Source organism: Acanthaster planci, linkage group LG09 (assembly GCF_054643075.1).
Source record: "Acanthaster planci isolate LZ-2023a linkage group LG09, COTS_SCS, whole genome shotgun sequence".
In the NCBI taxonomy this organism is placed as follows: Eukaryota; Metazoa; Echinodermata; class Asteroidea; order Valvatida; family Acanthasteridae; genus Acanthaster; species Acanthaster planci.
The window spans coordinates 9,174,775-9,199,649 of record NC_141785.1 but is presented as its reverse complement, the minus strand read 5'-3'; the positions used below and the strand labels follow the sequence as shown (position 1 = coordinate 9,199,649).

The window sequence follows — 24,875 nt, the reverse complement described above, 5'->3', positions numbered from 1 at the left end:
TTCCCTCTTATTTTTGTGACTGAGACAAAGGGAAAATAAACTTTTAGGATTCATTAATGAAACTAAAATACTTTTCATTGATGAGCTGTAATGAAAATCCTAAACTGCTCAGGAATGGAAATAAACTTACCAATTCTTGGATGCACACATTGTAACTCTTCTCTTTATCAATTAGTGATGTCGTCTTGAATGGTTGATGGCAAAGAGATGAATAAGTAGGAACAGACCGGATGTTAACTTGTTAACAGCTGTCTATGTAGAAAATGCCAAATTACAGTGGGTTTAATTATTTACTAAAAAAAAATCATTTACCAAGATTTTGTAATCTAATTCTTTCTGAATACATCACCTGTACCGACTAAATTGGATTTTGATGCATTGCATTATGTCCTGCCTGTCAGTGTTTGTCCGTGTGTGTATGGTATCATTGCAAAAACATTTTCAAGTCTTGTATTGTCGTATGTTATAATATGTACATGTATGTCTGTCAATAGGTTAGGGTACAAAGGCAATTTTATGCTTCACCCTTTACTTAAATGTTGTGCTTTATCTTTCTGCTTGACAATGTACATTCCAAGGCAAACTATTGTAATACTTAATTCATCTTCTACTCGATAACCACGGTATGAACAACATTAAATAAACATCTGTCAAACTATAAAAAAAGGCTAATCAATAAAGACCACTGGTTGTAACAGAGGTCTGAAGACCAAATGGTTGGCAACCAAGTCAAGACTCAACCCAAAAAGACCACAGGAATCAGAATGCTTAGTAAAGATACCAATTTGAAGGTTCTGCACTTCCTAAGGGCCACAAGTTGTACATCTTCTTGGGGAGGTACATGTACATGTACACGTACGGTACCATATTTTAGGTTATTTATGGTTGGACAAAGCTCACAGCAGAATTACAGTTTTTTCCATAGTTTATAACTAAAGTCTTCCACACAAATAAAGCAATTACTGGTTTAAATAGAGTCAATTAAAGTGCAACACTCCAATTTGTTATGTTTTCTGATCATTTTCAACAATGATACAAAAGTCACGTACATGTAGGCCTTTATGTACTCTTCTGGCGGTCCAGACACCGTTGCTAGGCATGCATATCAGATAGTGCATGGTCCAAGCACATTAGTCTTGATACAATATCTTGGTAATGAAACAGCAGTTTCGAAGGAATCTATCCCTCCTCATGGTAATTCTAAGAAAAAGCCCACCCGTCCGCATGTGAGAACATGTCCCCCTGTGCTGAAAGATCTACATGTGGCCAAGAAAGCAGGTCCACAGAATCCTCACAAGATGTACAGGGATTCAACATCCACAAATGTGCCCTCTTTTGCATGCCAGTGCTGCACCCAAAGGATACTGCACAGGTGGGGAACAAAGTGAAATTTGAGAAATCAAAGGGCCGGCTGTCTCATGATGAAATATACAACATGTACAAACTTAACTTGGTGATTTCATACACCAATTTCAGATGCTTCCTGAATTGGTTCTTTGCATCGGTTTGCAAGAACTTCTCAATGAACTTAATAGATTAAGCACATGTGAGGACACTCTTGTAGTCTCATACCGTATGATGCCACATTCAACTTGGATGACTTTTATGTTTCTGCCCTTCCTACGAAACATGGCTCTTTTGCCAGTAAACCACTGACTCTAGTTACTATCTTGATACATGAAAAAATTGGAAGCAAATCACAGCAATTTCTTTGAGGTTGTCAAGACCCAATGCCCTCAGTTACGCAAAGGTGAGCACGTCATTGTAACTAATCGCGAAAATATTGTCAATGCCTTGGAATGCGAATGACCCTGTGCGAATAGCATGTGCTGCTGGAACCACATCCTCTCTGATGTCAAATTCTGGATCAGTAAACATGGAGGGAAGGCAGGAGACTGCCAGGCCTACAGACATCATGTCAAGCAACTTCTTCTAACCCCAAAGAAAAATACTTTCAGGTTCGTCATACACTGAAGGTAGAGTGGAGTCAGGCATTTATTGATTACTTTGACCTTGAGATTGAACCTGCAATATTGTCATCTGCCGGCAAGTGGGTGCTAGAACGGCTGGGGGTGTACACAGACGATTCTGGCATGACAACAAACCAATGCTAGAGCTGTAATGCAGTAATGAAATGTGTACTAGAATGCAAGGAAGTCAGTCTAGACAATATTGTATTGATCTTGTTCTATCTACAGTACAAAACTATGATGTCTGATGTCTGGCTTTGGCCTGTGATAGTCCACAGTAACCACTGGATACTGTTGGTCGTAATAAGACAGTTGGAAATGTAAAATCCTTGAGCATGGAGAAAACATGCAATCTGCAGCCTCATTCATAGACATGTACATGTACAACACTCTTCTTACTGTAACATATTCAAAATCCTTTCCCATGTCAGATTGGCAGGTTTTTGTGCCGAATGATGAACCCTGCCAGAAAAATGGAAACGATTGTGGTGTCTTTGTACGTGTCACAGCGCATGCGATAGTTGGTGGCAATTACCAGAAGTATTCACAAGCCGAAATGCAAAGAGTGCAGAACTGGATCACTAAAAGTTTAATTCGAACAGATTTGCAGAGTTTGTAGAAGAGGCGGTTGTTACTACATACTACTGGCGTACATACATGTATATCTCGCCAACCCCCAAATGGTGGCGACACAATGACCTACTTGGTGAATACCAGAAATAGTTTGATAGAGGCAACATGGTCCACTTGTTACATCACTGATGATTGTAACAAAGCACGAGAATCCCAAAAGATGTTGTTCTGCGAGGGATGTCTCGATTGGCTCCATATTGAGTGTGTTTCAAAGGTTGGAATATGTAGTCAGCTGCTGGATGCCAGTCACTGGATGTGTCTGCAATGCAGTCTCAAAGAAAAGCTGTGAGACTTGGCCTTCGAAACCTCACGGTCCAGTAGTAGGAATTTCTGCATGTACATTAATGGGCATCACAAGCACTTTCTCTGGGAAAATGCCCTTTTTTAAGGAAAAAGGAGGCAGCAATCACCTTGCCCTCGTCTGCGACGCAAATGCCCAGATTTGATGTTGTTGATGTCGGAAGGATTTAAAGCAAATTCAGTGGGATGCATCTGAATTGACTGAATTCTGTTTTCAAGCTCAATATGAAGAAGTTACAGTATCTAAGAACTAATTGTTAAAATGTTGATGTGAAATTTAAAAGGACAGGCGATTTAATTTTCATGTAAACAGATGTTAACATACTGGACGATCCTCCAAAGATGCTTCTGTTATCTCACAGGCTGATTCCCTAATCACCCCCCGGTATCATGTACAGTGTATCTACTAATTAATTGCTTCTGTCACAAATACAAATAATTCAACAGTGTACTTTGACATTACGACTTACATGTATTTGTAAAATGAAATCACTTTATAATTACACTTATCAAGTATAAAGTTTGCTTATTTCTCTTCACAGAAAAATTAGGATGCATTCAGTTAAAAATTTTCCAAGAGTGTATCTTGAATTGTGAACATTAGATTCCTTATCATACATTATCTTTTGCAATCGTCAAATGATCAACACTGATTGACAAGGAGCTCCATAGCAAGCTTCACGTTCAGTTTTATAGCTATGAGCTAACAAACTTCACTCTGTTGTGAGCAAGAGTTCCAATGAAAGAAATAAATGAGGTTAATATCACACGTGCAGCTTTTTAAAACCGGTACATGTACTTCCTGAGTCTCTCATCTTTATTGATCCCCAGTTACCACTTTACATCTGTACCCCAATCTCCTTTATCATGTCCTTTACTGCCTCTCCTTTTCATCTACATGTACATGTACCTACCCAAAAAGTGTAACATTTTACAATGTACTGGTACAACTCAAAAGTTACCTGTTGCAATGACCCTGTGACCCCCTGCCAGCCTGCCCCGATACACGGTTATTTTTATACCTTTTTAGTGCCACCATGCACAGGACATGTATACACACAAAGCAATTGCCCTAAAATTTAATGAAGAAATAAAATAGCAATTTCTCCTATAAGCATTAATCCTAAATGTTGTCATTTTTTATTATTTTTCAAGTTATAGTAGTTTGAATTTCATGTACTTTAAATCAACTTCCGGGTTGTCCCATACATACCAGAAATTGAGTTACATGTACATGTACCCTATCAAAATTTTTACATTACACGACATGCATTACCTCCCACCTGACGTGCTATGCCCTCAATAAATAAAGAGAAAATCACTTGTGGCATTCATTTCACACATTCTGTAATTTTTGGATAATTTTTCAAGTACCGTATGTTTGAACTACTTTTACTCAACCTCCGGGTTGACCCATACATGCACATGTGCAGAAATTGAGTGCAGAGATGGTTTATTGCTAACTCCGGCCTGGCGTGTCGTTCAATTAAGGATGATTTACGGTTGTCATGGTGGGTAAATAAGGAAACAAAATAACATGAACCTAATGCATTGGCATTAATTACAGAAATTCTTTGTGATATTTCCATAATTTTTAGAGTAAAATCACGTGAATACAGTTGCAGGCGCAGTTGATTATACCTCCGTTCTGAAACGCTACGGTATACAAATGAGGATATTTTATAATCGTTATTGTTAATGAAGAAATAATATGGCTACCTCTGACTTTTACCAACACCCTGTTTTCACAGTGGTGCATAACATCAATGTAGTGCTATATTTATATACCCATTTGAATGACATTTTTTGCTAAGGTAGGTCTTGTATGGCGTTTTGTCCGTAAGGCAGTATGGGTAAAAAGAGCCAGTCTAAGTAACCAGAAATAAAGGAGGGCACCCTAAATATTAGACTGTTAACATTTCACATCACGGAAATGTAGCGTAATACGGTAGGCCTAGGCTAGCTGTTTAACCAAGGCACTAGTAAGGTAACACCTTGAAAATAAACAAAAGTTGCCATGATTTATTGGTTTGGTTTTTCTTCCAATTAATGCATTTTGTATAGGTAGTCTTTAGCTCAGCCTCAGGTTGGACGTTGTCTTCATTTACCACTTACATGTACACTACTTCCAGAACTGTAAGGTTTATATAAATCTTACAGTTCTTAAAGAGGGTATATATGTTACACCCATATCCAAGTTAAGACATTTCCTATTTTGCCGTCACACAAAACTGTCCTTTTTCAATTGAAAATTGGGCAGTTTCACGGGAAAGGTAGCAAAAAAGTCAAAAGGGGTCAAAAATTTAACATGTTATATCAATAAACCGCGTTCGGCTAAAGTGTATGAATAAAGGTAACAGAAAACGTTAATTTCAAGGCTTAAACCTTTTCCCGTTTTAATTTCAAGACACTTTGCATGTGTTAACGTAATAATAAATTCATTCGTTGAGCTCATTTGGCATTTCATAAACTTTGTTAACTTAAGGTATACATCATAAACTGCTATTTCCACATTCCAGACATGTTTGGGGTTGCTTTAAATTGGTTGACAGCCATCACAATAGCCATGTCTTCAAAACTAATGCAAGTTATGCTGTAAAAAACAACGCATATTTTCTGATGTTTTGGGAAAATTAAGTTTTTTATTCTCTTTTTTCTTAAAACACCACTTGTCATTTCAGCTAATTCAGAAAATCACGCATCCTACTCAGTATATTCCCGTCTGTCCAAGGGCTATACATGTATATATGGGAGAACAGTTGTAAAAGAACTGTTTTCCTACATGTACATGTAGGTTACTGCATTCATGAGTTATGGTGGCTTCTCTTGATGCCATGAAAACGGTTCATACATGTATTGTTCAGGAAAGGACACAATTTTAACATAATACTACACTGTACCTTCCATGAAGTTTGATCTTATAAAGCAACATTTTGAGAATTTTTATCATAAAGCTTATTAGATGGACAGACAGGACCAGTATAATCACTTGAACACGTTTTGCTTTAGAAGTGCAAAATAAAACTGGTAAACATGTGTGATATGGTCCACATACATGTAATTACATGTACATGTACAGTATGTTACTACACACTGTAAATCCACAAACGTTAACTGCACATACAGAAATACCAAAAGCACAATAGACAGAGTAAAGTATGTGTTCGAGAATAATGGTTTGAAGAAGTTGGGAGTTATATACATGTGTTTGTGAGGCAGATAATTTTGTATCTTGTTATGCTCTACATGTAGCTGTTGTGTACATGTACATGTATGCATGTTCAGGAATGGACACGATATTTTAAGGTGTAGAATGATACTGTCGTTCTCCAGCAATTCCGTGTAAGGGTCATCATCAAACTTAAAAATTGAAGTGAAAGAAAGAAATTTTTCTCACTTGTATTTGATAAGAGGAATATTGAAACCATCTAAATCTCAAAAGAACTTTTAAATTAAAGAATTTTTTATTTAGGTTACATTCTCTTGAATATGGATGAAATTTGTGGTCAAAAAAGAGGGGCAGGGGTACAAATCACAAACTTAGAAAGAAACTGAAGCTCATTCATATGATTCAAACAAATTTTTAAATTTAAGAATTTTTTATTTAGGTTACAGTCTCCTTAGTATGGATGAAATTTGTGGTCAAAAAGGAGGGGCAGGGGTACAAATCACAAACTTACAAAGTACCTGAAGCTCATTCATATGATTTTACTTTATCTGCATACATTGTACATTTTGTAGCTTTTCCAGTCGACTTGATAAAACATCGAAAATTTTTCCAAATACTTTTTGTATTTTCCCAGGTTTTCATCATGAAAACACCCTCAAAATATGTCACGCGTGTAACAAAATTTGCCATTTTTTTAAAAATTACTATAAAACTAGACAGGGATTCAGCTAGTGTTTGATATTTGTAAATCAAATAGTAGTGGTCTATCAATAAAAGCATTAATATTCTTATTTGCTCTGCATTCCTCGTAGAAACAAGTCACACATGCGCTGTATGTCATGCGAGTCACACGCAAGGAACTGAAATTGAGTGTAAAAGCACTGTGAAAACACGATGATGGGCACATGTACAATACATATAGATGGGCAAACATGTATTCAGACATCCCTCCCAGTTTAATGCGGTCATCCCTCCTTTGCTGCGTGGAAAACTCCTAGAAAATTCTAGAACGTAGCACTGTTTTACCATGTGGAAGGTGGGCAGTGAAATCTGCACTAAATCCATATGTGAAAGCTTAAAACAATACCGCATGCATACATGCTTTACTGTATACCGGTACATGTACATGCCTGTAGTTCTCTCCTAAAGGATCATCCTAGCAAGCAGATTGAGCATCATGTACATGTAGGTAGTAATTCTGACAGCTATTATGAATTTAACATGCTTGTTGAAAGTACCGTAAATTTTGAATGCCCTACAGATTTCCACCTCAACATCTGCTAAAGTAAAGGGATAATAGCAGTTTTCATACTCTTCCATAATGTACAGTGTATTTGCAGGTACATGTACATCATTTTTATTAATGTAATATTATAATTGGATAAATACTCTTATTACAGTTATAATGTACGAGTGAAAAAGCTACTGCGTCACGCGAGTCACGTATTTGGGTCATGCAAGTCACATTTTCTTCAGGCAAGAAAACAATAAACATTTTAACATGTACTTCCTCTATGGCGGTATGGATTCCATGAATTTGCTGAAGAGTAGTACCCTCATCAGTTTACCGGTAACTACAAGTGTCATGGAGTTTTGATTCTGGTAACTTGCAAATACCGCTTCAAAATTGTGAAACAAGACATAAATTATCAAAGCTCAGGAAAGGACACTCTTTTAACCCTAACCATGCTGAACACAACAACGTTATGCAGGATTTCAATGGGCCCTAGGGGGTACGGTTAACAATGTTTAACGTGGTAACTAAGTAATTTTAACACACAAATATAACCCTGTACACTCTAACCTAGGGTGTACCCGTAGCTGTACTTGTATATTTCTCTCCTGAAATCTGACAAACATTCTACATGTAATTCAGTCTGACTTTGTTGTTACATTCTCTGAATTCTGGAAAGTTAAACTCTTTAAAATTCACAACCGATGGAATGGCTGTGAACACAGAGTGCAATGTTTAAAACCCGTGTACATGTAGGTAGATGGTTTTAAACCTGTAAAAAAAAGGTCCTTTCCTGAACACTGTAATACCCAAAAACTTGTCTAAAACAGTAAATTTTACTGAAATTAGGACAAAATGATGCATCAATGTTGTGAATTTGCCTGTATGAAACTGTAAATCGGCCAATTTCTGACAAATATTTGATTAAGAGTGAATTAGATGGATAACCGATATGGGCATAAATTACTCATATTATGTGGACATAATGCTCAAGTAAATGATCCCTAAAACAAAATACCAGCATTTCCTGGCCAATTAATTGGTTTTAATTTTAAAACACAAACTCTACAGACAATATAAGCTTACATGTAAATGTACACTTCATCAAATTTATGCAACAGTGGCTTAACTGGGTGCTCTGTTAAACTAAATGTTCAGGAAAGGACAATGAGTTTTAACGACAATGCCATGATAGCAAGCACGGTTCAAGTCCGATTTCTTCTATAGTCTTGATCTTGTAAGTCTACATGTACATGTATGCCAAGCTATCAGTTAATGCCCCCCCCCAAAAAAAAAAAAATTCTGACTTTTTCCAAATCATGGGATGCCATGTTCAGGAAAGGACGTTTTTAACTAACATTTGCATGGCATATTCATGAGCATTTATATCTTATTTACTTTGATTACGGTAGTACAAGATTTTTATATTAGGTTACTAGAGTGTATAGTGTTGTGTTGACAGCTAATGAGTTTAACATTTCATTTCTTTTCATTCTGGAAGAAATACCATGTTCAGGAAAGGACAAACCAATGTCCCACTCAAAACAGTGTACAAAAAAATTAACGGTCCGCCAATTCCAATGAAATTTGGTATACACTTTCTTGGAACATATCTCAATGTCCACACAAGACCAGGCAGTTCTGCTGCCATTTGATTTTATTTCACATCAACTGCAGTTTCTAGAAAATTTGAATGAGACTCCGAATCTTGTGTTTAGCACCTGTTTTAGTTCATATTTTGAGAACCATAATGCATAAGGCCTTGAAATTGTTTTTGGAGATTGCAACAATGTAAAACTCCATGTGAGACAAAAAGCATTAAGTTCCAACAAACGTCTATCAAAAAAGGCATCAATATCCAATTTTTCATTTTGCAACCTCTCCCATGATACTGCCCAATTGCTCTGTTCCAAACAAGCTATTCCAGCTCTTAATTACTCTTAAATGTTCAAAAGTCTTTTTTCTTTCATTAAATGTTGAGATAATTTAAAAAATGTAGCTCACTTCTTGCAAAAGCAGACAAAATTCAGACCACCCATATCAGCTGACCATCGTACGCAATGCCATTTTCAGACTTAGACTGCGCTAGATGCAGCAGTGTTTGCCTGCCCTCTCTTGACAAACCATGTCGAAAAATGCTGCCATCTATTGATGAGCAAGATTACATGTATGTTGTACCACTCAGGCTTTTAAATTGTTAAAATTGGTGACAGAACATGGTTTGTAAGGTTAATTTTTGGCCTTTTGGCCTCAAATATTATATTTTTTCAAAAAGAGAACTTGGAGGAACGTCTTTAAATGCTGCATTCATGAATTTTTTGTTCTTGTTATTTACCAATATTTCCAGTTTTCCTTCTTCCGCAAGATCTCACACAAGGGAAAATAAAGCTTTGGAAAGAAGGCTGATGCGATGTAAATTGGGCAAAAGTTGCCATTGCACTTGCGCATGATAAAGTCTTTCAAAACTATATTGGTTTCAACAACCTTGATGAATGTTTTTTAAAATCCATTTTATAAGTTCATACTTACTTTTATCACATTGGTTCTTTTTCATAAGGCATTTAAATGTCTTTTTATTCTTTCTGAATATGTTTCAATACAAGTTTTTAAGATAACTTCTACTAACATAATATTGTTCAGTTTTATATTTTCCAGTATGTGTTTCTTTTTGCATGAACCATTTTTACGCTTATGTTTTGTACAGTATCACAAATGCTTTGGGGGGCTATTGCTTAAAATTGCAAAAACAATGGTAAGACATTACAAAAAGGGACTGACATCAAAAAGATTGCTTTGTTAATTTACTGTTTTAAAGTAGTTGGCTATACACAGTATATAATTCTGCACACAACGACACCAAAATAGTGAAAGCCCGGCCTTAAACAGTGAAGCTACAGACTTTTAAAGTTTCACCAGAAGTGCCTTTGTTTTTATAAAATGTCTGTGGCAAACTTGGTAAAATCTGGGTCATCTTTTGTTTTATTTAGGTTAGATAAACATGTAAACAAAAAGGTAAACAAATAGAAACAGGAATTACTAAAATTTGTATTTAATGTTTTTTTAACCACTGAAAGCAGATATACAAACACGTGTAATAGACCAGTCCACGCTGCAATTTCGCAGACGTTTATTCATTGTTACCATGGAAACACAGGTTAACAATAAATCCTTAATTTTATCATATACAGAAAATAATATACACAAATCACATACAAACTACAGGAATTGATTCTATATAGAATATGCAACATTCAGAAGAAATTTTGCCAACTTTTGGATAACAGATTTACGAGAAAATGTATGTTAAATTTGTTTAATTCAAAAATAGCTCATCTAATGTAGTAAACAAGTAAGAGAACAAAAGTAATATCTTATTAACCATAAATGGTACAGACGTCATTTTTGTACCTGTAGCCAAAAGGATGTAAATTTGATAAATAATAATTTGGACCTAATCCATTATTGGTTATCATCTGTGGTTACCATAGAAACAACATAAACAAATTAACCAAAAACAAGGACTACGTATCTATGGTAATTAACAAGACTTTTTCCATACAGAATGGACATGGTGATTTTACACTGTATGACAAACATGTTTTATGTCTGTGCCTGTTGCTGTATGAGAAAATTAGTATATTGTTTAATTCCTGTTGGAACGGTTTCTCTTGATTGCCACAGCCCAGCATCAATAATAACTGACGTACGTTTTTCCCTGGTTCTGAATTTGTTCAGCTCTGCCTGTTTGAGTTTGTCTTGTTTATCTTTTGTTTTGTGGTAGGGCTTTGTGTCGTTCTTCTTCCCGTTGTTTTACCATTTCTTGTGATTCTTTTCTTTTCATCATAACTGACTGAATATCTTTGTGCAACTGTTCAGTTGATAGTGCATCGATATAATTTGCCGTTTCATTAAAAGTGAACGTAACTAGTGCTTCAGTTGTTTTACTTCACATTTGGTCTCTTTTTTAGCAAAAAAATCCAGATACCCAAACACTCTCTCTGGTAACTGTGTGTTTGGGTGCCAATGATATTTGTTGTTTAATTTGCAATCCATTTGTAAGTCATGGGCAGAAATCTTTTACTACTCTCCCCAAAAGGGGATTAATTGCTGTGGAGGTGAATCAGATCATGCTTAAGGTGATTTTTGTCATGTGGCAATTCTTTAATGAGGCTGTAGTAAACTTCATGTTTTAAAATCAAATGCTCATCAAATGGTGAAACTTCACTCTTAATAAATTTGAACAAGTCTGTACCTCTGCTCAAACAGTCATTAACAAATTCCTGAAACTTTGTATAGTGGGCACACATCTCATATGTGACCATTGGTTTCTGTGAACCTCCACAGAGGTGCCGTGATCAACTTATTCATCAAACCTAGCACCTTGCATCCAGCAAGAAAAACTGGTTTGAGAAATATGGAAAGGCTGCGTAGCACCATGATCAGAATATTGACAAGAATATAAAATAAAATCAGTGCTCTGACATATGTGATTACCAAGCTTTTGGTAACTGAGTACCTTCTTCAGGGCAAGCAGATTCAGTTCAAGCAAGATGATTGGTTTCGAGAGCTTCATTGTTAGTGTTAGAAATCTTATCTTTGGCTTGTGACAACATCTCCTTTGTTTCTAGTAATTCTTTGGTGAGATTATTGCAGTGACCTTCAGGTTTTTGCCTTTTTGAATAAAGTTTGTCGTAGTCTTTCTCCAGCTTTTTTTTCTCATTGCGAAGTGATGTAGCCTGTGACTTGTGGTATTTTTCACGACGCCTTTGTAGAGTCTACGATTGTTCGTCAGGTTCTTTGATAGGAATTCAATGTTCTGCTTCAGTTCTTTATTTTCTTTTGCTAACTGTTCATTCCATGATTTGACAGTGTCAAGTTCAGCTTTCAGAATGCTGATATCAAATGTTGATGGATTGGTCGTGGATCAGAAATCTCAGGCAACACGTACACTACACATCTTTTTCCCATGCTTCCAACTCGTCCTTCACATCTTTTCCCTGGTTGCTCTTTTTAAACTTATCATGCATTCCAATAAGTGCTTTTGATTGTACTCTGAAATGCCGAGCCCAGCCCCCTTCATTTTCCAACCAATCTGGTTTAATTAAGCTTCATCGTCCATTGGGCATTATCACTCCAAGTACCTCCATTTTGTTTTCGAAAGTTGAACAACTGAACAACATGTCCATTAAGCAGATCAAAGTCGAAGTGGTTCATAACAAATTGGTATACAATTGAAGGCTGACTTTCCCCTAGTTACAGTCAGGAGAATTATCAGAAAGGTTCTGCAAGCAGAACCTACATGTACATGTACACTAAAGGTACATGTACATGTACTCCCCGTCGTTTCATTTGAAGAATGTTGACGTCGAGCTTTGGATGAATGTGCAGGAAGAGGCCAACTTGGAGACGGCATACTTCTAAAGTCACTCCCATTTTGATGGATGGTACCCAGCCCTGGATCGCAGTCAAAGTCTGTAATGGTAAAATAATAATTATACTGGTAAAATAATAAAATAAAAAATAATAAAACCAATTATAAAATATAACACTTCTATTTGCACAAGAAAACACAACCCCTGTTGCTAGAGTTCCTTCAGCCCAAACCAAGTCTACCGATCAGAAAATATTTCTAGAATAAAACAATTACTTCAAAAGATTTTGGAACTACATGTAATTTAAAAACAAACAAAAATAACTTAAAAATGTTTAAAAACCAAAGCAAATACATGCAACTTCATTTAATAAGCAGGGAGTGAGCATACATGATGGAAGAGCCTCAACTATGATGTTGGTGGCGTCTTACTAATGAGTGATCGCCATTTTGTATCAAGAGATACAAATATTGCCACTGGAGGAACTACCTCTACCCCCACTACGTTGCTTGCTAAATTCTTTGAAGCTAGAGCAAAACTATCAAAAGAATCTCATCAAATTGTTTAAAATTATTTCAGATATCAATATCATTAGTTATTAAATGAGTAACTATAGTACATGTACCGCTTGCACAACATATCCATCAGGCCATGATAATCGAAAGTTGAAGCATGAGTCCCAACATAAGAATCGATTGCGATCGCGTGCAATGTACTATACCCACCTGAGGTAAGTTGTTGCAGGTACATGTAGTTTCAATTCCGTTCTATTGATTAAAAATGCATTCATCGACATTCACACAACCCCTTCACCCTAAAACCAAGAAATATCTGGTTCCTTACCTGAAAATTGGCGTTTTTGGCTCAAAAATCAGCTGAGTTTCATGCGGATTTCGATGTTGAACACTATTATCAATGTAGGACAAAAATACACCACCACGCAGCATGGGAACATCAAGCTATCCCAGAGTGCAACAGCGGCAACACAAGACCGCGATCGCCAACATTTGTAAATGGGGAAATACATGTGCGCAGTTGTGATGCGCAGTATTACAACAGTCCCTACAACATCAAATGGCCTGTATTGTCATACATGTAGGCTAGCTATTTCTCTGGTTTCAAGCTTAATATAATTTTATACATTTTTAATTTTTTGGTATCATACTTACTGGAAGTACATTTCTACTGTATTGTAGTTTGTAGACGACATCTACTGGGCTAGGTAACGTTAGTCCTACACTTTTACAAATGACTGACACCACACATTGTTTGCTCAATGGTTTATGTGCCTTACTCCAGTGCGCTGTAGACAGTAGGCATGCATGGTGGGCCCTAGCACAGACTAGCGACTAGGCAAAGTGCACCATGCTGTGTCAAAACGCAAGTCCTGAAAACAAGAAGTGGTTTTTAACGTACCTGCATCACTTGACCATCTTTTGAGTTGTTTATGTGGAAAAATGGTACCATAGGATGTCCCACGCTTCACCAATGACGTCTTTTTTGTGGTGAAAATCGTGAAGTTTTTACAAAACGTAAAAAGTAACACTTCGAACGTTGCACAGTCATCGCGGGACATAACTATGCACAGCGCCCTCAATCGGAATAGGCTAGTTGCGCCGGTCAACTAGACTACTTGAATTTCAAGAATGTCCGGTCCAAGCATTTTCTCCTCCAGGTCTATGGGTGCAGTGTCCCAATTCAAGGAAAATTCTCCGCCAGCCGGAGGCGCACAAAAAGCACCCCTGCAGATTCTTTCGAAAAGAGGGGTCTGTTTGGGCCAAGAAATGATGGGACTGTGTCAGTATGGCATAGGATCATCTCTGTAGATTCAGGGGCATCCATCTGGGGGCAAAGCAGACAAAAATGGGATTGAAAATTAGTCAGAAGAGCCCCAGGAAGGTGAGGGATGTCATTTGAAAAATGGCCGCTGGGAGGGCTTGGCAACATTCACTTTTTGGGGGGTGAGTTTGTTTTGGGTGGATAATTAAAAAATTCCTTGGTTAACCTACTAAAAATTGAAAATCAAATGAAATCTGAAGGACCAAACAACACATTGATTTTTGTTTAAGAGGCCTCAGGGACTTCAGTTGCCTGCCATGGGGCTCCAAACTTGGTTGATTTTACACTATTTTCAATGGAGCTTGAATTAGTTCAGTGCACCCCCATGGTCCAAGTCACTACACACGACGTACATGTACACAGAGCAGTGACTTGGAGGTCTTGTGGTACAAGAGGTGCGCTCTCAAGTTCGTGCATGTGCACATGTTACAAGAGGGAGGGGGGTTCCCCTATCTCCTCCAGGGGAAAGAAAACTTGGGGTAACAATCGCAAATGGGATTTGGGACCGCTGTTTTGAAACTGTTTTGCGTTATCCCTGCTTTTGCCATTGACCAGGGTTTCTTTGAACATTTTTCCAAATCACAGAACCCTCTGTCTCTTTTTGTTTCTACATCACAGTTTTTACATTGGGGAAAAGTGAGTAAAATACCTCAGCGTTAACACCCTTCTATCATTAATGTTTTTTTTAGTTTAGTTTTATGCTGATGAATGCAATGCTCTCCCTCATCCCTTTTCATGAACCGTTTCAGAAAATGAAATATTTCCACAATCTAATTCAGTGTAAATCAAAGAATTAAATTTTTATCTTGTTCTCTCCTTAAAAAAAAAAAAATAGCTATACCGTTAAAAAAACCTCACACTCTTTGGGGTGTCCTTATTAAATCCTTTTTCCTTATTTGGCTTCTTAAATTTCCAGAGCATTTTTCAATGAGAAGAAATCCAAAAGGCATAACTTCCAGGTTTCTTACATAAATGCAAGTAACTTAAGAGGAACAGAAAGTTGCAAACAAGGGGTAGTAAAGTGCAGTTCAAATCATGGGCATATTATTAATGTCTCAGGCCACATATTTTATTTCATTCAATTAAAATCCTCAGACTATTACACTGATTACAGAAATAACAAACATTACACGGAATACTACTCTAGACTTAAAAATCATTTGTGCACACAAATTCTGATGGTTTGCCTCAAGTGTATTGACCTTGAGTGGCATAGAACAGGCCATACAAGATCCAATATGTACTCTCTAACCCATATTTCTCCAAAATGTCTACAAGGCAAAGGGCTTGTATTTATTTTACGTAAGTTTGACACATAAACAAGCCCATTTTTGATTGGTGGACCATTTTGGAATACAAAATGCATAGACCAAAGGCTTTAAGAAGTTTCCCGAGGGAGACTGGACCTGTTCAGTACTAAACCCTTAAAGCTTTCTATTTTATTCTTCTATCACAAGGTGTTGCCATCTTAAGACTCAAATCTGTGACTTTCAGAACCATGTATGGCAAATTGGATGGTGAATCTTCCGTTTGTGAAAAAGAAATCAAATAAGTGGAAATGAAGAAACATGAATAGCGCTTAACTTCTCAAATCTTCCACCCCTTTCCTCTTGTCCACTTGCAGGTGGGTATACTTTTTAGCCAAAAATTTCAACTCTTGAAAAAGGTAAGATACAGCCACCAACAGAGCCAAATACCATAAATACTGATTTACACGAGTCATTTGAAGAGTATTTGTACCACATATTTCTTACAACAACCTCATACTTTTCAACAATGTGGGACATGCCCATGGAGTGGTATATACTACCGTGACAACAGGGCCATATATGTACGGCTGCCAAGTTCAAATTCAACACACAGTGTACCTCCACAGACTTCTCAGACTTTGTGTGTGCTTGAAAAAAAAAAAAAAAACAGACCACTGACCTGTTTAAATGTCAGTCGAGTTGATCAAGTCAACTTATGCTTGATGTTTGAAACCATTAGCTTGTACCTGTGTAAACGGATGGCCAGATAATGGCAACATGCACTCTTGTCTAAAGTGGATTTAGAAAAATAAAAATAAGAGCATATCTTGTTTAAATACAGACATTCAAGGAAAAGGGACCTTGAAGTTTAAGAGTTGCTGTTGAACCTCCCCCTTCCCATTTCATTTGTTTTCTCTTTGGCAAGCAGCAGACCCTATGTACATACATGTAAATATCTGTTAGTTTGTCAATCAAATTAGCAATCTAATTTATTTGTGGCAAAAGTTTTGTTTAGGACATGATCAAGACAATAAGCAAGAACAGTTGTGTGCGGAAAAAAGAGATACAAGTTTTTCAGAAGCACCCAGTGATGAGTGAAGCTCCTATTAGAAATACAATTTTAAGCTTGAGTTAGTTACATTTACTGACAATGAGTACAACTGACATCTTCATTCTACATACTGAGATACGGAATGTGTTTCAAAACATAAATTTGCATTTGCATTACACTTTTATTTGCTGTTTACATCGAACAATTTTTGTTTTACATCTGCATTTTGTACACACTCTGAGTCAATTCATCTGCAGTCATAAAATTGCACGATGATCTATGGGTGACACCACTGTTCAAATATGAAGTAAAATAAAACCTTTAGAAAACTACAAATAAAGAAAAGGTCTTGATTATTCAGTGATAACTTAAAAAGTTACAGATGTTTGGAATTGAAATAAAACTGTAAGTAGAAATTACACACCAAATTTATGTTAACCTGTGTACAGACTTCCTTGAGTGAACCACAAATGATCAGTCTGTATTATGACCACATTTAGAAACAAACCTGGCCCTGCTACCTTAAACAATAACATTTCCCCTGTGTAATTTCAACAACAATAACAATAAAAATTCCAGCTTTATTTATTGATGGTAGCAAAATAATCTCCAGGATGTTTTTCAAAGGGCTGCCAGTAACCACTTGAGAAATGTGAGGATCTACAACTTCAAATTACAACTGCAGATATATGAGGATAGTGTTCAGTTTTAGAAGTGGAAGGAAAAACTCCACATGAACATTATAGAGAAAAACCCACAAAGTTAAGTAAAGACTGAAAAATCCACATGATAACCTGGGCTGAATTCACAGAAGTGGAAGGTGATGAAAGTGTCACAATGCCAACCTGACGCCCCATTCTACCAGTCCACTTTTCATTGCTGAGCCAAAGCAACACTGACACCAAAATAACCCTCTAAGACCATATACATGTAGTTATGTACATCATAATTCTGATATAAGTTGGTTGAAAGAGCTGCATTTTCCCAGTGGATGTACTTGTCTCGGCAGTTATTGTTGAGGCTGGGGCAGCTGCGCTGCTGCCGTCATGGGGAAGCCTCCAGCGGCAGCATCAGTACCTCCTGAATCCTACATCCTCTTCTGTTGCTTCACCTGCAGCTCCTTCTGGATCTTGTAGATCTTCTCAGCCAAGAGGTGATAGTACTCCTCCTGTGACAAGACCAGGCAGCAAAAAAACAAATGAGTGAATTAAAAATTGAGCAAGGGTGAATGCTTTTCCAGGAGAATTTTCTGCAATGGACACTGGTTTTCAAAAGGGGCCACTCAAAATTTTCAGTGTTTTTAAATTTTTAGTTTTTTTAATAGTGGGTGGGTCAAGGAAAAAAGTGAAAAAAATGAAATTTACTTTTTATAATAAAAAAAATATTTTTCTGACTTTCCTGAAATACGTGTAACGTGCACGCCACGTATATATATAGCTTCGCCAAACCAGCATTCCAAAAATGCAATCTTTTTCAACTTTGTTTCCATGTACAGACAGATTGACCTTTCCAGTACATAATTATGCAAGTGTAAAACATCATGGAAGGAGCTGGTTTTTACTGTTAGACTTGGAAGCCGGGCGGTTGCAGTGGTGATCAACCACAAATGTAGCAGGGTACCAGACGTATTATATAAACCTACTGGTATACACAGTGAACGTTGAACTTTTTGCTAATAACAGTGAAATGTTCATCGCCTTGAATCCAAGACTAACCAGACAGCAGCAAACTGAATCCAAATCTGTTGGCTAGGGCTAGGCCTACGTCTCCGTTCCAATAGAAATACATGTGCATGTGCGTGGAGACGCGGTAATTGACTGTAGGCGATGCCGTACCTCGGGAGAGATCCATTTTTGAGTGGATTGGACATGGCATGCTGTTCCGTGCACGATCGATCACGATCATTTATTGCAATTCCAGCCATCATCTTGTCATATTGTGTTGCATCATAGATTTTTACATGTTTATGAATTTATATCAAATGCATGTATAATGTACACGTACTGGATAAAAATTCAACTTTTTAAAGCAAAATTGGGGGTGGGTGGATCAAAAAAATATGAAAAAAAAGTAGAAATTTAAAAAACATTGAAAATTTTGAGTGGCCCCTAATCTGTACATGACCCATCAGTGGAGAGTTTCTGAAACTTGACAAACACCTGCACTTCTCTAAGAGTAGGAAGGGTCCTTGTACATTATACAAAGTCAGTTGTTTGTGAGACTAAGTTAAACCTTCTATAAAGTCAAATATTAGGTTCTATTCCAATTTACAACAAACAGCAGCAACCAACTACATCTGTTTGGTCATCTGAGTGCTTTTTCCCTCTGAGTTTCGGCAGAGGGATTTGTCTTCTAGTTAAAGACGTTTGGTCCTAATTGATGATTTATTCCCTTAGTAACAGCAAGATCACAAATCATGAGAAAAGGAACACTGCAGGTCAGATTTGGCCTTATTGCCTGACATATGCATAGCTACTAAGTGCACATGTATACCTGTATTAGTTTACACAAACAAACTAGCAAAGAAGTCAGAGCACGTTTAGGCGCCTTGAGGAAGTATGAGTGATCAGAAGAGGGTTCTTTCTGCTGAGGCCACAAGCAATATATGTAAAATAGGACAAGGGACTTTGAAACTGTTTTAAGATGACACCTCGATTGCCTAATTTGGACCATTCTCAGTCATTTTAGAGTCGAAAACAGGATGTCAATTTCATGCCAGAAGAGTCACTAACACGTGTGAATAATAGAAAAATCAGAGAAAATACGAAGCAGTCACACCAGAACTGTTGCCTCCTTTTTCAGATATTTCAATACCTACAACGAATATAGAAATGAAAATCACATCACTGTGTAGAGGAACATGTGCCCTTTCCGATGATACCTCGATTGCCTGATTTGGACCATTCTCAGTCATTTTAGAGTCGAAAATAGAAAGCCAACTTTACGCGGGAAGAGGCACTGCTACTTGTGGACAAAGGTAGAAATCCAACAAAAATTCGAAGCATTAGGACAAGAACTCCTGCCTTCTTTCCAAGATATTTAGGTACCTGCAACGAATATAGAAATGAAACTTACATCACTGTGTAGAGGAACATGTGCCCTTTCCCTGATACCTCGTTTGCCTGATTTTGACCATTCTCAGTCATTTTAGAGTGGAAAATAGGAAGCCAACTCGACGCTGGAAGAGGCACTGCTACGTGTGCACAAAGGTAGAAATCCAACAAAAATACGAAGCATTAGGACAAGAACTCCTGCATTCTTTCCAAGATATTTAGGTAACTGCAACGAATATAGAAATGAAACTTACATCACTGTGTAGTGGAATATATGCCCTTTTAGATGACACAAAGAATGCCTGATTTGGACCATTCTCAGTCATTTTAGAGTCGAAAATAGGAAGTCAATTTCATGATAGAAGAGGCACTGCTACGTGTGAATCATAGGAAAAATCAGAGAAAATTCGAAGCAGTCGAATAAGAACTGTTGCCTTCTTTTTCAGATATTTCAATTACTACAACAAATATAGAAGTGAAACTTACATCACTGTGTAGTGGAACATGTGCCCTTTCAGATGACACCTCTATTGCCTGATTTGGACCATTCTCAGTCATTTTAGAGTGGAAAATAGGAAGCCAACTTTACGCGGAAAGAGGCACTACTATTTGTGGACAAAGGTAGAAATCCAACAAAAATACGAAGCATTAGGACAAAAACTGCTGCCTTCTTTTTCAGATATTTCAGTAACTGCAACGAATATAGAAATGAAACGTACATCAATGTGTAGAGGACCATGTGCCCTTTCCAATGATACCTCGATTGCCTGATTTGGACCATTCTCAGTCATTTTAGAGTCGCAAATATGAAGCCAATTTTACGCTGGAAGAGGCACTGCTACGTGTGGATAATAGAAAAATCAGAGAAAATACGAAGCAATCGAACAAGAACTGTTGCCTCCTTTTTGAGATATTTCAATACCTACAACAAATATAGAAATGAAACTTACTTCACTGTGTAGAGGAACATGTACCCTTTCCGATGATAAATTGATTGCCTGATTTGGACCATTGTCAGTCATTTTAGAGTCGAAAATAGAAAGCCAACTTTACGCGGGAAGAGGCACTGCTACTTGTTGACAAAGGTAGAAATCCAACAAAAATACGAAGCATTAGGACAAGAACTCCTGCCTTCTTTGCAAGATATTTCAGTAACTGCAACGAATATAGAAATGAAACTTACATCACTGTGTAGAGGAACATATGCCCTTTCAGATGACACCTCGATTGCCTAATTTTGGACCATTCTCAGTCATTTTAGAGTGGAAAATAGGAAGCCAACTTTACGCGGGAAGAGGAAATGCAACGTGTGAATCAAAGGAAAATCAGAGAAAATACGAAGCAGTCGCACAAGAAATGCTGCCTTTTTTTAATATTGCAATAACTACAACAGATATGGAAATGAAACTTACATCACTGTGTAGAGAGACATGTGCCCTTTCAGATGACACCTTGATTGCCTGATTTGGACCATTCTCAGTCAGTTTAGAGTTGCAATTATGAAGCCAACTTTAAGCGGGAAGAGGAAATGCTCCGTGTGAAACACAGGAAAATCATAGAGAAAATACGAAGGAGTCGCTCAAGAACTGTTGCCTTCTTTTTCAGATATTTCAATAACTACAACAGATATGGAAATGAAACTTACATCACTGTGTAGAGGAACATGTGCCCTTTCCGATGATACCTCGATTGCCTGATTTGGACCATTCTCAGTCATTTTAGAGTGGAAAATAAGAAGCCAACTTTACGCGGGAAGAGGCAATGCTACGTGTGCACAAAGGTAGAAATCCAACAAAAATACGAAGCATTAGGACAAGAACTCCTGCCTTCTTTCCAAGATATTTAGGTAACTGCAACGAATATAGAAATGAAACTTACATCACTGTGTAGAGAGACATGTGCCCTTTCAGATAACAGCTCGATTGCCTGATTAGGACCATTCTCAGTCATTTTTGAGTCGAAAACAGGAAGTCATCTTTACGAGGGAGGAGGCACTGCTACGTGTGAATCATAGGAAAATCAGAGAAAATACGAAACAGTCACACAAGAACTGTTGCCTTCTTTTTCTGATATTTCAATGACTACAACAAATATAGAAATGAAACTTACATCACTGTGTAGACCAACATGTGCCCTTTCAGATGACACCTCGATTGCCTGATTTGGACCATTCTCAGTCATTTTAGAGTGGAAAATAAGAAGCCAACTTTACGCGGGAAGAGGCCCTGCTACGTGTGAATAAAGGTAGAAATCCAACAAAAATACGAAGCATTAGGACAAGAACTCCTGCCTTCTTTCCAAGATAATTAGGTAACTGCAACGAATATAAAAATGAAACTTACATCACTGTGTAGTGGAATCTATGCTCTTTCCTATGACACATCGATTGCTTGATTTGGACCATTCTCAGCCATTTCAGAGTCGAAAATAGAAAGTCAATTTCATGAGAGAAGAGGCACTGATACGTTTGAATTATAGGAAAATCAAAGAAAATACGAAGCTGGCGAACAAAAACTGTTGCCTTCTTTTTCAGATATTTCAATAACTAGAGCAAAAATAGAAATGAAACTTACATCACTGTGTAGAGGAACATGTGCCCTTTCATATGACACCTCTATTGCCTGATTTGGACCATTCTCAGTCATTTTAAAGTGGAAAATAGGAAGCCAAATTTTCGCGGGTAGAGGCACTGCTACTTGTTGACAAAGGTAGAAATCCAACAAAAATACGAAGCAGTAGGACAAGAACTCCTGCCTTCTTTGCAAGATATTTCAGTAACTGCAACGAATATAAAAATGAAACTTACATCACTGTGTAGAGAAAAATGTGCCCTTTCAAATGACACCTCAACTGCATGATTTGGACCATTCTCAGTCATTTTAGATTTGCAAATATGAAGCCATTTTTAAGCAGGAAGAGGAAATGCTACGTGTGAAACATAGGAAAATAAGAGAAAACACGAAGCAGTCGCAAAGTCATTTTTGAGTCGAAAACAGGAAGTCATCTTTACGAGGGAGGAGGCACTGCTACGTGTGAATCATAGGAAAATCAGAGAAAATACGAAACAGTCACACAAGAACTGTTGCCTTCTTTTTCTGATATTTCAATGACTACAACAAATATAGAAATGAAACTTACATCACTGTGTAGACCAACATGTGCCCTTTTCGATGATACCTCGATTGCGATATTTGGACCATTCTCAGTCATTTTAGAGTCGAAAATAGAAAGCCAACTTTAAGCGGGAAGAGGCACTGCTACGTGTGGATAAAGGTAGACATCCAACAAAAATACGAAGCATTAGGACAAGAACTCTTGCCTTCTTTCCCAGATATTCCAGTAATTGCAACGAATACAGAAATGAAACTTACATCACTGTGTGGAGGAATCTATGCTCTTTCCTATGACACATCGATTGCTTGATTTGGACCATTCTCAGCCATTTCAGAGTCGAAAATAGAAAGTCAATTTCATGAGAGAAGAGGCACTGATACGTTTGAATTATAGGAAAATCAAAGAAAATACGAAGCTGGCGAACAAAAACTGTTGCCTTCTTTTTCAGATATTTCAATAACTACAGCAAAAATAGAAATGAAACTTACATCACTGTGTAGAGGAACATGTGCCCTTTCATATGACACCTCTATTGCCTGATTTGGACCATTCTCAGTCATTTTAAAGTGGAAAATAGGAAGCCAAATTTTCGCGGGTAGAGGCACTGCTACTTGTTGACAAAGGTAGAAATCCAACAAAAATACGAAGCAGTAGGACAAGAACTCCTGCCTTCTTTGCAAGATATTTCAGTAACTGCAACGAATATAAAAATGAAACTTACATCACTGTGTAGAGAAAAATGTGCCCTTTCAAATGACACCTCAACTGCATGATTTGGACCATTCTCAGTCATTTTAGATTTGCAAATATGAAGCCATTTTTAAGCAGGAAGAGGAAATGCTACGTGTGAAACATAGGAAAATAAAAGAAAACACGAAGCAGTCGCAAAGAACTGTTGCCTTCTTTTTCAGATATTTCAATAACTGCAACAAATATGGAAATGAAACTTACATCACTGTGTAGAGGAACGTATGCCCTTTCAGATGACACATCGATTGCCTGATTTGGACCATTCTCAGTCATTTTAGAGTCGCAAATATGAAGCCAACCTTACGCGGGAAGAGGCACCCTCTACGTGTGAATAAAAGGAAATTCAGAGAAAATACAAAGCAATCGCACAAGAACTGTTGCCTTCTTTCCAGGATATTTCAATAACTACAACAAATATGGAAATGAAACTTACATCACTGTGTAGAGGAACATGTGTCCTTTCAGATGACACCTCGATTGCCTGATTTGGACCATTCTCAGTCATTTTAGAGTCGGAAATATGAAGCCAACTTTACGCGGGAAGCGGAACCCTGTACGTGTGAATCAAAGGAAAATCAGAGAAAATACAAAGCAATCGCAGAAGAACGTTGCCTTTTTTTCAGATATTTCAATAACTACAACAAATAGGGAAATGAAACTTACATCAGTGTGTAGAGGAACGTGTGTCCTTTCAGATGACGCCTCGATTGCCTGTTTTGAACCATTTTCAGTCATTTTAGAGTCGCAAATATGAAGCCAACTTTACGCGGGAAGCGGAACCCTGTACGTGTGAATCAAAGGAAAATCGGGGAAAATACGAAGCAGTCGCACAAGAACTGTTGCCTTCCTTTTCAGATATTTCAATAACTACAACAAATATGGAAATGAAACTTACATCACTGTGTAGAGGAACATGTTCCCTTTCAGATGACACTTCGATTGTCTGATTTGGACCATTCTCAGTCATTTTAGAGTCGCAAATATGAAGCCAACCTTACGCGGGAAGAGGCACTGTTACGTGTGGATAACGGTAGAAGTCCAACAAAAATACGAAGCAGTAGTACAAGAACTACTGCCTTCTTTCCAAGATATTTCAGTAACTGCAACGAATATAGAAATGAAACTTACATCACTGTGTAG

The 24,875-nt window shown here is 37.3% G+C and overlaps 2 long non-coding RNA genes and 1 pseudogene across 5 annotated transcripts in view; all 3 read right to left on the bottom strand.

Annotated features, from left to right (window-relative positions):
• Positions 1 to 14,063, bottom strand: part of LOC110990653 (uncharacterized) — a 51,908-nt gene extending 37,845 nt beyond the window's left edge. For both annotated transcript variants that reach the window (XR_015426473.1, XR_015426474.1), the window contains exons 1-2: positions 13,848 to 14,063; positions 131 to 252 (exon numbers count right to left, since the gene is read on the bottom strand). This is a non-coding gene — a long non-coding RNA (uncharacterized LOC110990653). The remainder of the gene's footprint in view (positions 1 to 130; positions 253 to 13,847) is intronic.
• Positions 8,644 to 14,281, bottom strand: LOC147798113 (uncharacterized; annotated as a pseudogene). The gene is made up of 2 exons (XR_015426472.1): positions 14,095 to 14,281; positions 8,644 to 12,778 (listed from the first exon to the last, which is right to left on the bottom strand). The product of XR_015426472.1 is annotated as an uncharacterized LOC147798113 (transcript).
• A 1,278-nt stretch (positions 14,282 to 15,559) lies between these two features.
• On the bottom strand, positions 15,560 to 18,450 carry LOC110990654 (uncharacterized). Of its 2 annotated transcripts, none has more exons than XR_015426563.1 (2): positions 18,380 to 18,450; positions 15,560 to 17,986 (listed from the first exon to the last, which is right to left on the bottom strand). It is a non-coding gene; the product is annotated as an uncharacterized LOC110990654 (long non-coding RNA). The 2 variants fall into 2 exon arrangements; XR_002599907.2 differs by lacking the exon at positions 18,380 to 18,450 and adding an exon at positions 18,213 to 18,373.
• Positions 18,451 to 24,875: the final 6,425 nt, after the last annotated feature.